General features: G+C 44.5%; 1 pseudogene; it reads right to left on the reverse strand.

Moving 5' to 3' along the window:
* Nucleotides 1-9,546: 9,546 nt before the first annotated feature.
* LOC141257883 (uncharacterized) overlaps nucleotides 9,547-13,021 on the reverse strand; it is a 71,106-nt pseudogene continuing 67,631 nt past the window's right edge.

Consider the following 13,021-nt stretch of genomic DNA (forward strand, 5'->3'; position numbering starts at 1 on the left):
CCAATAGGCCTAGGCCATTCCTGCACAGCCTGAACCTTAACCGGATCCATCTCAAAACCTTTGCTGGAGATAATGTAGCCCAAAAAACTAATTCTCTGTACAGCGAACTCACATTTCTCCAGCTTAGCAAAAAGCGAATTGTCCATTAATAACTGTAATACCTCACGCACGCTCCGCCAATGAGACTCCAGATCCGGCGAATAAATCAAAATGTCATCCAAATACACAACCACATTTTTACCGATCAAAGGTCTAAGGATGTCATTAATCAGATTCTGAAAAAATGCAGGAGCATTAGTAAGACCAAAAGGCATAACCAGATTCTCAAAATGACCCACAGGAGTATTAAAAGCAGTCTTCCATTCGTCACCCTCCTTCATGCGCAACAGATTGTATGCCCCCTTAAGGTCAATTTTAGAGAACCACTTGGCCCCCATTAACTGGTTAAACAGATCAGGAATCAATGGCAGTGGGTAAGGATTGCGTACAGTAATTTTGTTAATCTCACGAAAATCCAGACAAGGACGTAAACCGCCGTCCTTTTTTTTTACAAAAAAAAATCCAACCGCCACAGGAGACTTAGAGGGCCTAATGTGACCGGCGGCCAAACTTGTCTGTATGTATTCCTCCAAAGCCTTCCTCTCAGGAATAGTAAGGTTAAATAAACGACTTTTAGGAAGAGTCGCTCCAGGGACAAATTCAATAGAACAATCATAGTCTCTATGGGGAGGCAAAACCTGCGATTCCTTCTCAGAAAAAACTCTCCAAAAATCCTGAATAGGAACAGGCAATTCTCCCCTATCCAAAGCTGCAATACGCCCATTACAACACTTGTCATAACATTTATGGCTCCAGGATTTAATTTCACTGGTAGACCAATCCAGTACAGGATTGTGAAATTTTAACCAGGGCAATCCCAATATTACTGGAGAAGGCAAGTTATTCAACACTACCAAATCCAATTTCTCATGGTGAACACCATTAATAGTGAGAGGAAATTCACAGACCTTGAGAGTAATATTCTTCAAAGGGGAACCATCCACAGAAACCACAGCAATGGGGGATGATAAAGGTTCAGGTTTTAAATTGAGTCTTTCCACGAATCCCCCATCAATAACATTCAGAGTAGACCCACAATCGACAAACACCCGAAATTCCATTAATTTTTCCTGAGCAATCGTGGAAGCAGCTAAAAATACACCCTTGGAATTTAAACAGGCAATACGGGCATGACTGACCATTTTTTTTTCTTTCTTCATACGAAGCTCACAGCCTTTAATCAAATGACCAGATTTTCCGCAACAGAAACACAAGCCTTCAAAAAATCGACGGTCTTTTTCTTGAGAGCGAGGTGCCACCGATCCAATCTCCATCGGTTCACCACTGTTAGTACACACATTCTCATAACCAGAAACTGACATAGCAGAGGATTTGCTCTCATTAACCCTTGCACGCAGTCTTCTATCCACCCGTATAGCTAATTGCATAGCCTGTTGCAAATCTTCAGGTGTAGGATAAGCAATTAGCAAGTCTTTAACCCTTTCACTGAGCCCAGCAAGAAATAGACTTTTCAGAGCAGAATCATTCCACCCTGTTTGAGTAGACCAACGACGGAAATGAGTACAATATTTTTCCACATTACCTGATCCTTGTTTTAAACGTCTCAACTCAGTCTCAGCTGATGCGACACGGTCAGGATCATCATATAATAGTCCCAAAGCAGAAAAAAAACTATCCACTGATCTGAAGCATGTATCACTAGGTTGCAAAGAAAAGGCCCACTCCTGAGGCTCTTTGCGCAAAAGTGACATTATGAACCCTACGTGCTGGGATTCATCCCCAGAGGACTTAGGTCTCAAACGAAAATACAATAAGCAAGCATTTTTGAATGAAAAAAATTCTCGGTGTTCACCAAAAAATAAATCCGGCAAACATACCTTAGGCTCCAAGAAATGTGCTCCAGGACAGTTACTCACATGCTGACGGAGCTCGGCCACCTCCAGAGAGAGTCCCTGCAGGCGATGAACCAAATCCTGAACCGACACCATGATGGAACAGAAAAATCTTTCCTTAGAGAATTTGCTGGCTGGACTTACTGTTATGTTCTGCTACCAGAGCTAAGGAAAGAGAGGAGATCTGTCCCTACGATAGAACTCAGCTTAATCCCTACGATGTAACAGGGAACCTGATCCTGCGATCAGACCTGCTAAAGTCCTAAGCTAGTCTGTACGGAGACCTATAGATGTGGGGAAGGAATCCCTACAAGTACTAAGGACTGGGAGGAATATGGGACACCTCCTAACAGAAATAGTAGCAGACAGACAAACAAACAAAATATATAGAGGTCAGTAGACCAAGCAAACTAACAGAGCAAGACACAGAGCACAGGCTAGCTAGAAAGTAGATATACAATGAAGTCCAGCAAAGCCAGAAGGGCGGAGCAGGATTAAATAGGCCAACAAGGTCATGTGACCAGCAAAGGAAAAAAAAACCTAAGAGCAAGGTTCTAACAGTTGCTTCTGGGCTGGCGATAGAGTCTCCGCTGTCGTGACCCCACCTTGACGTCAGGACCGGCTCCGAAGCAAAGAGCTCCCACGGGTTCCCGATCTCGCCACAGCTTGAGCAAGTTCACGATATATCTAGTGTGGCTTTCTTCGGCCTGATTGGTAGACTTTATAATTAATTTTGCTGAGTCTCCACCACCTCATACGGGCCTTGCCTCTTGGCCAGGAACTTGCTCTCAACTGTGGGGATTAGCACCAGAACACAATGCCAAGGCTGGAACTGCCTCAGCCTTGCTGATAAGTTACAGACCCTTTCCTGTGCCTCCTGTGCCTGGAGGCATCACTTTCGCCATTCTCTCCTCCATCTGGGCGACATGTTCTATGATGCTCCGGTGGGGCGTAACCTCGGCTTCCCAGGTTTCATTGGCAATATCCAGGAGCCATTGCGGAAGTCGGCCATACAGTAGCTCAAACGGGGAGAAACCAGTAGAGGCTTGCAAAACCTCCCTCACCAAGAAGAGTAGTAACGGCAGCAGGTAGTCCCAGTCATGACCATCCTTCTCCACAACTTTTTTGAGTATTGTCTTTAATGTTTTATTAAAGCGCTCGACTAGGCCGACTATCTGCAGATGGTAAAATGAGGTTCGCAGCTGGGTAAGCTGGAACCTTACACAGCTCCTTCATTACCTTGCTCATGAATTCGGTTCCTTGGTCGGTTAATATCTTCTTCGGCAGTCGAGTCCTGGCAAGTATATGGACAAGTTTCTGGGCTAAGCTCCCACTCGACGAGTTTCTTAGTGGTACCGCTTCTGGGTACCGGGTCACCTACTCCATGACCACCAGGATGTATTGACCGATTTGACTAAGGGCCCCACTAGGGCCATGGCAATCCTCTCAAAGGGGATCTCTATCACAGGTAGTGGGGTTATCTGGCAGGTGGGGCCGGACCTAAAATAGTTTGGGATCTCTCGATAACACCCTGGCAAATAAAACCTCCTCATTATCCTCTCCTGAGTTTTCTCAACCCCCTGGTGTCCCCTGTGAACATGTGAATGGATAATATCTAATACCCTCCGTCTGTACAGCCCTGGAACTGACAGCTGTTCCCCTATCTCCCCGCCCCTTAGTTTGGTCATCCGACAAAATAACTCCCCCCTGAACTGCGAAGTGGGAGAATCTGGTGTCGGCCCCCGGCTCTTGAACAACTCCATTACAGACAGTAACCTAGTAAAACGCCCCCTTTAAGGTCAGGTCCCGAACTTGAGTAGTCCCAAAGTTCTCTCCGGACACCTCTAACTCAGTGAGGTCGGCCTCCTCAGTCACCGTCTCATCCTCGCCTTCGGCAGGGACACACAGTGGGAACTCATCCACTTAAGATTTCGATGGGGGTTCTTCACTAGGGGCCTGGCTTTTGTCCACATAACTCAGTATGGTTCCCTTTTCCTACAAGTCCCAAGAAAAGAAAAAATTGTGCTCCAATATGACGGGATGTATCAGGTTCTTGACCACCCTGATCTTGTGGGACTGGGCACCAGTCTGTTCCGACTGTCACTTGGGCCACAGGGTAGTCCTTGGAGTCCCCATGTATGCAACAAACGTCCACGGTTTTGGCAGGGACCAACTGGTAGGGAAGGGTAGCACTGATTAGGGTCACCAGACTCCCACAGTCTAACAGTCCAAGCACCCTGACTCCATTAATGGACACAGCACACGCCTGTGGCCCCTCGCCAGGTTGGCAATCAATACAGGCCAGATAAGCATAATAGGAACAACGCTGGCCTAGGCAGCAGTCCATTGGCTCAGGGGACATATGACACCTGGTGGCTATGTGTCCAGGATTGTGACAACTCCAACAGACCACATCCTTAACAACAGTCTTTGTGGGACCCGCAGTGGAAATGGGACATCCCCCAGTTGTGGTTCTAGACCCCTCTATGGTGAACCCACCCCCCTTTGGGTATTCCAGTACGGACAAGTGACTATGTCCGGTTTCCAGAGGGATTTTTCAACCACCTGGTACCTCTCTACTAGTCCGGCGAGGTTATCGGCATTCTGAGGGTCGTCCTGGGCAACCCAAGTCTGTACCGACCTGGGAAGGGAGTGTATGAATCTGTCAATTACCACCAGCTCGACCATCTGGGAAGGAGTGGAAGACTCCGGCTGCAACCACTTCTGGACCAGATGCAGTAAGTCAAACATCTGCGAGTGAGGGGGTTTGGCGCCGGAATACACCCAGTGGTCCACTCGTTGGGCTCTCACCGCCATATTCACTCCCAGGCATGAAAAGATCTTGGTCTTTAGTTTGGCATATTTCTTGGCATCGTGCAGTGCTAAGTCATAATATGCCTTTTGGGGTTCACCCGACAAATATGGTGCCAGAACCTCTGCCCACTGTTCTGGTGGAAGCTTTCGGCTCAACCACCCTCTCAAACTGTCAGAAAGGCTTCCACATCATCCCCCCGGGGTCATCTTCTGCAAGGCCAGTCTTACCACCTTCCTGACGCGTGAGTCATCAGTTGGCCCTGGGGGTCGGGCGGTCAGGCCTCCCATAAGCAAGGCGTAGCCCGCGCCGCTACTCACCACTACCAGCTCAGCCATGCCGTCGGCCAGTCACTGACTTCTACTAAACTACTGAAACCAGCATTACCTGGATCACTAAGAGTCTATCCCTACAGAGATCTCACGCCTGGTCTTAAGAATAGCCTAAATCCTGAACCCCTACATCAGCCAGCAGCATTAGCGACTGGATTGAATAAGGCCAATTTAGGCCGAAACGTCCCAATATATTGTCGCCACCCATCACTGGTCTGATTAATCTGATTTATGCTGTATCAATAAATTACACTTTATCACAACTAAGAGAGTGCGATGAATTAACGCTAGTACATGGTCTTGGGCTCACCAGTCCATTGCATCTGCACCTTGCCTAATTACAGAGTGCACGCCGATTTATCTACTGGTCTGCCTTGGATGGCATCCACCAGAAGCTGTATCTTCTGCTGCTGCAACTGGGTCTGTTGTAGCAACAGCTTGGTTGTTTCTTGCGGAGCTTGCAGCTACTGCAGGATCTACTGCTGATGTAGCTCCTGGAGCTGCTGCAGGTGCAGTTGCTGCTGGTTCTGGACTAAATGTTTGATGAGCTCCTCCATGTTGCTGGACATCTCTGGCTGGCTGACGGTCTTCACCCAGGACATCTATCATTCTCTATGGCAGGTACACGTGTTCCTGGAATCTTTCCCGCACTCTTACACCAACTGTGGTAAAGTGACTTGCTCGGCTCTCACAGAGGAACACACAGGAAACACTTCTTGGGTTAACTTCCTGCTGGTTTAATAAAGTATGGCGTAAACCACGGCAGGGTTCCACAAAATAAACACAGCCTCTCCGGGATAACAGGAAACAAAAAGATAAAGTATAGAATAGTCAGTTCATAGGTGAGCGGGGTTTCACCAGCTCCGGGTTAACCTCTCCAGCCACATCCTTGAGGTGGAGATATGGTGAATGACCCCTCTCCCGCTCTATAGTCATTCACAAAAAAACAAGCTCTTTTAAAATAGTGGTTTAACCCCCCCAGCATATAACATGCTGGAGAAAACTTCAAGGTTCAGTTCACTGAAGCTAACAGCCACAGTGAAACATACAGTGCCTACAAGTAGTATTCAACCCCCTGCAGATTTAGATGGTTGACACATGCGGAATTAACTTGGCATTGTGACATTTGTACTGTAGATCAGCCTGGAAGTGGGAAATGCACTGCAGCAAATATTGTTTTTTTTTTTTTTTAAAACGTTAAAAGTTAATTCAGAGTGTCATTTATTATTCAACCCCTCAAACCACAAGAATTCTGTTTGGTCCCCCTAAAGTATTAAGAAGTAGTTCAGGCACCAAGAATAATGACCTTCACATGTGTGGATTAAAGATCTCTTTTGCCAACCTTTTCTGACTATTTAAGACCCTCCCCAAACTTGTGAACAGCACTCAGACATGGTCAACATGGGAAAGACAAAGGAGCATTCCAAGGCCATCAGAGACAAGATCGTGGAGGGTCACAAGGCTGGCAAGGGGTACAAAACCCTTTCCAAGGAGTTGGGCCTACCTGTCTCCACTGCATCATCTGTAAGTGGAAGGCTTATGGAACTACTGTTAGCCTTCCACGGCCTGGACCGCCTTTGAAAGTGTCCTCCCGTGCCGAGGCCAGGCTTGTCCGAAGAGTCAAGGCTAACCCAAGGACAACAAGGAAGGAGCTCCGGGAAGATCTCATGGCAGTGGGGACATTGGTTTCAGACAATACCATAAGTAACGTACTCCACCGCAATGGTCTCCGTTCCAGACGAGCCCGTAAGGTACCTTTACTTTCAAAGCGTCATGTCAAGGCTCGTCTACAGTTTGCTCATGATCACTTGGAGGACTCTGAGACAGACTGGTTCAAGGTTCTATGGTCTGATGAGACCAAGATCGAGATCTTTGGTGCCAACCACACACGTGACATTTGGAGACTGGATGGCACTGCATACGACCCCAAGAATACCATCCCTACAGTCAAGCATGGTGGTGGCAGCATCATGCTGTGGGGCTGTTTCTCAGCCAAGGGGCCTGGCCATCTGGTCCGCATCCATGGGAAGATGGATAGCACGGCCTACCTGGAGATTTTGGCCAAGAACATCCGCTCCTCCATCAAGGATCTTAAGATGGGTCGTAATTTCATCTTCCAAAAAGACAACGACCCAAAGCACACAGCCAAGAAAACCAAGGCCTGGTTCAAGAGGGAAAAAGTCAAGGTGTTGGAGTGGCCTAGTCAGTCTCCTGACCTTAACCCAATTGAAAACTTGTGGAAGGAGCTCAAGAATATAGTCCACATGAGACACCCAAAGAACCTAGATAACTTGGAGAAGATCTGCATGGAGGAGTGGGCCAAGATAACTCCACAGACCTGTGCCGGCCTGATCAGGTCTTATAAAAGACGATTATTAGCTGTAATTGCAAACAAGGGTTATTCCACAAAATATTAAACATAGGGGTTGTATAATAATTGATCCACACTTTCAAATTTAATAAAATTCAACTGAACAACATAACTTTTTGGTTTGTAAGATTTATGCTTCTGTTCATAAAACCTACTCTCGTTTGCAGTTTGAAGGCTCTAACTTATTTGCATCTTATCAAACCAGCTAAATCTGCAGGGGGTTGAATACTACTTGTAGGCACTGTATCTCCCCTCACATAGATCACCAGTGACTGTCACACTCTGTAATGCATTTCATTTTTTCAGCCTAATGTTGGTCTGTTGCACTTCCATTAAGAGCTCCTTTGACTGCATGTTGTGAGTTCACAGCAACAGTTTCCAACTGCAAATACTGCACCTGGAATCACCTTCAACCCTTTTACCTGCTTAATTGATGATGGATTAATGAGGGAAAAGCCCATGCAGCCTATTAAAGAGCTTGCCAGATAATTGTCCAATTACATTTAGTCTTTTAAAAAGAGGCAGCTACATATTAGAGCTGTAATTCCTAAGCTTTTCATTTTACACATTTGCCAACAGCAGCAGCCCACTTCACCCAATGCATTATAAAAAGTGCTACATAGCATTATGCAGGTAACTTGTTCCCTCTTAATCTTACAAAACTCCCCATTAAGCCTACCTGGTACCTCAACAGTTCTCCATGTTTGGTGGTGTAAATCTTCTCCCTGGCTTGTGGTGACCACATTTATTCTGGACAGCGGATCCCCTGTGATTTTTGGTAACTTTATCATATCTAATAATGTTTCTGGTAGGTGTAAATGGGGGAAATCTCCATAGCATTCACTATATTGACCCAATACTTAAATCACATCAGTTTGTGATTGTTTGTCCCGGGTATTTGAGAGGTGAAGTGTGAAAGCTGTCCGTGCCTTTGGCCAGGTTTGGTCGATTTATTGAGATGCAATATGTGTTGCCCAAAATCAGGATGCCGGGATGTTAGGTATGCACCATCCAATCATTAACTTTTTGTTACGCTTTAATCCAAGCTGACCTGGTTTCTAGAGATGTGACACTCAAACAAATAGTCCATGTTACTTGCAGGGCTTTACCAGCAGCTACATTTCTGTATGGTCTCGTTTTCTCCTGGTTACACAGGACATTTATTCAGCTCTTCAACACCGACTTGGCAGTATCCAAACACAAAGTCATATTCCCTCTGTGAAGATCCTTGTCACAAATAATCTCTAACCCCAACCCCCAGACTAGTCACGCAACTTTCTCTACTACTGCCAAATGGGCTGGGAAGTGACAGATGCAATCACCTTCCTGAGAAAAATGTTTCCCAAGTAACGTCAGGATTGGGGGATGATGAGCAATAGTCATAACACCTGTCTCTGCCGAGTGTAGAACTGGATGTGAAGAATGGTGAAATAACAGTCTGTTCTGGGGCACAAGAGCTGGGCTTGCGGATAGTTCATGAGGATAAGTCCATAGAGGGCCCCATACACTTACCTTGTCCACTGTCACTAGAAAGGTGTAATCTGCCTTTGGCTCCTATCTTCTCTAATGTCATAAACTAAATTAAAGTCACATCCCACCATCTTCGGATGAATGGGTTCTGACCAGAGGATCAGATTTATCTGTAAAACACTTGCAATGTTATGAACATGGCTGCTCTCCATTCTGACTTTTCTGGTTTTGTCTAATTTGGGTTTTAGTAAGAAACTTTTCTTACAGGAGGTTAATATAAAGAGCTCTTCTCTTCTATGGTAATGCTCTCATGTCTGACCTCAAATACTTGTAAAGTGTCTCCACCATTCAGAACATGAATGTGGCTTCTCTCCTTTGTGGATAATTTTTATTTACTTTACTCACTTATATAGCACCATCGTATTCCGCAGCTCTGTACAAACATCATCACAGTCCCCATTGGGGCTCACAATCTAAATTCCACATCAGAATGTCTTTGGAGCGTGGGAGGAAACCCAAGCAATGATGGGGAGAACAGAAAAACCCCTTGCACATGTTGTCCTTGGTGGGTTATAAAACCCAGTACTCCAGCACTGCAAGGCTACAATGCTAACCACTGAGCCAACCATTGAGCCACTCAACTTTAACAAGATCTGCTATCAGCATAAACATCACATATTCTGAACATGAATATGGCTTTTATCGTGTGTGAATTCTCTCATGTTGACCAAGGTTCCATTTATCTGCAAAACATTTCCCACAATGTGAACATGAATACGGCTTCTCTCCTGTGTGAGTTCTCTGATGTTTAACAAGAATAGATTTATGTGCAAAAACTTTCCCACATTCTGAACATATGTATGGCATATCTCCTGTGTGACTTCTCTTATGTATGGTAAGATATGACTTTTTAACAAAACATTTCCCACATTCTGAACATGAATACGGCTTCTCTCCTGTATGACTTCTCGCATGTCCAACAAGACTTGATTTACTTGTGAAACTTTTCCAACATTTTGAGCATGAATACGGCTTCTCACCTGTGTGAACTTTTCCATGTCTAACAAGAAGATATTTTTGTGTAAAACTTTTTCCACAGACTGAACAGGAATGCATCTCTTGTACTGTGTGACTTCTCTGATGATGAACAAATATATTAAATCTTGTAATACACTTTCCACACTTGGAACATACATACGGCTGCTCTGTGTGATTTTTCTCATGTGTAACTAGATGTGATTTATGTGTAAAACGTTTGTCACATTTTGAACACGGATACGGCTTCTCTCCTGTGTGAGTTCTTTCATGTGTAATAAGATCGGATGTATCTATAAAACCTTTCCCACATTCTGAACATGAGTACGGCTTCTCCCCGTGTGACTTCTTTCATGTGTAATAAGATGGGATTTATCTATAAAGCATTTCCCACATTCTGAACATGAGTACGGCTTCTGTCCTGTGTGACTTCTTTCATGTGTAATAAGATGGGATTTATCTATAAAGCATTTCCCACATTCTGAACATGAGTACGGCTTCTCTCCTGTGTGACTTCTTTCATGTGTAATAAGATGGGATTTATCTATAAAGCATTTCCCACATTCTGAACATGAGTACGGCTTCTCTCCTGTGTGACTTCTTTCATGTGTATTAAAATGGGATTTATCTATAAAATATTTCCCACATTCTAAACATGAGTACGGCTTCTCTCCTGTGTGACTTCTTCTGTGTGTAAAGAGATCGGAGTTTTTTGAAAACTGTTTTCCACATTCCCAACACTGAAATCTTTTTCTGTCTTTCAGACCTGTACATGTGGTAACAGTCTGCGCTTGGTCAGGAGACAGTTCCTCTGGATTAGGCTGATTATACGACGTATCTGCACTGTGCCCTGGACGTACATTAAGGGTGATGAGGTTTTCTTCTGAAGAGGGATGCACGATATCTTTACCTTCCACTTGATTATTTAGAAGAAACATGACGTTTTCTTTACAGTTCTTGCTCGGATTTTCTGTTAGGATTAAAAAATGGATTCTATTATTTTTTTCTGTAAAACCACAAAAGTACATACATTTATAATACTTCTATTAATCTGGATTTATGCGTGTCAAAGCCAAAGTGAAGTGGATAAAGCATGAAAGATGAGCATGACACCTTTTATATTTATATCCCTTTTTAATCCACTACTAGATCTGGCCAAGAAAACTGAAAAAAAAAACTGCATGTGTGAATCCAGTCCTATAAAGTTTTGTATAACACTCTTAGATGGATTTGAATCTGCAGTGAGTGACTTACATAAACCTAGACTAAGCCCAGCCTGTCCTCTGCCTACACGGATTTCAACACCAACTGGGCAGCACTTTAATAAATCAACATGAAAGGAATCTGTCAGCAGGTTTTGCTAGGTTATCTGAGAGCAGCATAATATAGGGATTGAGACACTGATTCCAACGATGTCTCACTTACTGGGCTGCTAGCTGCAGTTTTGATAGGATCCCTGTTTTCTCTGCAGTAGATATAGCAGTGCTATGAATGCTGAGCTCTGTATATCCAAGCCCACATTCGTGATTGTCAGCTCTGTGTACACTGTGTATTGTCAGCAAGCTACCAATCAGTGGTGGGGGCGGGGTTACACAGATAAGCCTGACTAGCTTGCACGCGATATCTAGTCCTCTATTGTTATTCTCCTGCTGATAAAACACTCATTGTATTGAAACTACAGTACATAGCCCAATAAGTTACACATCATGGTAAACATCGGTACTAATGAAAAAGTTAGAGGGAGGTGGAAGGTCCTTAAAAATGATTATAGGGAACTAGGAGAGAAGCTGAAGGCCAGGACCTCCAAGGTGGTGTTTTCAGAAATACTGCCGATGCCACATGCGTCATTAGATAGACAGCGGGAGCTTAGGGAGATAAAGAAGTGAATCAGAAATTGGTGCAGGAAGGAAGGGTTTGGGTTCTTGGAGAACTGGGCCGACTTCGCTGTCGGCTACAGGCTCTACAGTCAGACGGATGGAGGAGCTTTTAAACTAGGATCTGGGGGGAGGGAGGGTATTTGTGCTTATAAGGGGATAGTGTCAGGCAAAATGTATTTTTGGTCCAAGTTTTAAAAAATGAGAGCTGTCTCAAATTTCCACCCCCCTGTCCATTTGTAAGACATAGAACTCAGTGCTTTCCCTCACCTCAGGAATTTTTATAACCGCCATAAAAAAATCTCAGCCCAAGAGAACACGCATTCTGGCGTAAACTGGATATTCCCTCCAAAAAATTCTATTGTCTATCTGTACAAACGTTTAATGTAGATTTTAATAATGCACATGACGGTCACAAACACAGGGACCACATTTTTGGAATGCTCACCTTTTCCCCATTATAATAGTATATCTTGCATAACTGAGAAACGACCGGGAACTGGGGTAATGGATTCTGAGCTTCTGAGCGTCATAGAGATTTCATATTTGATATCAATCTTCATGAATAGTGGTGACGGCCAACATGATGTCTCCATCTTGGATGTGGGACTCCCCCACACCAAGATATGAAATCTGAAGGTTTTTATGTTCTATGCAGCTGGGTGGTTTCACAAAACCGAGCCCCCGCGTGAGGTAAACAATATGGGTGTTTCCTAATCGTTTGGCCCCTTTACTAAAAAGCAGAAGGGCCATTTTTCAAGTCATTCTTGCCAGGGATGTCAGATGCATGCCCTACACGCTGCGTGGAAGAATCGCATCTAATTTCCGGGGAGCCGTCCCCCCCACAGAATCTGAGACCATCACCACGTGGCACAGGTTTAGCTATTACTTATCCCTTTTATTTTAATAACTGTTTTATGCATATATGTACATTGTCTCTTTTATAATATCTTGTATATCTTTTGTAAACACTGCCCACTTTCGGGAGTAAATCATTATTATTTACCAGCTTCGTTCTTCTTGTCCTATGTCGAGCAAACCCGTTCCTCACCCACTAATTCACGTTACCTAACGGGTACCCGATCCACCTGTTAAGCGATCAGTGGTGGCAGTATACCAGTATTTATGTGATATTGTAGTTTGAGGATGGCTGGTCGGAGGTATATATACGTTCC

Source organism: Phyllobates terribilis, unplaced genomic scaffold (assembly GCF_046119375.1).
Source record: "Phyllobates terribilis strain yellow unplaced genomic scaffold, ASM4611937v1 Scaffold_3__8_contigs__length_932513732, whole genome shotgun sequence".
Lineage (NCBI taxonomy): Eukaryota > Metazoa > Chordata > Amphibia > Anura > Dendrobatidae > Phyllobates > Phyllobates terribilis.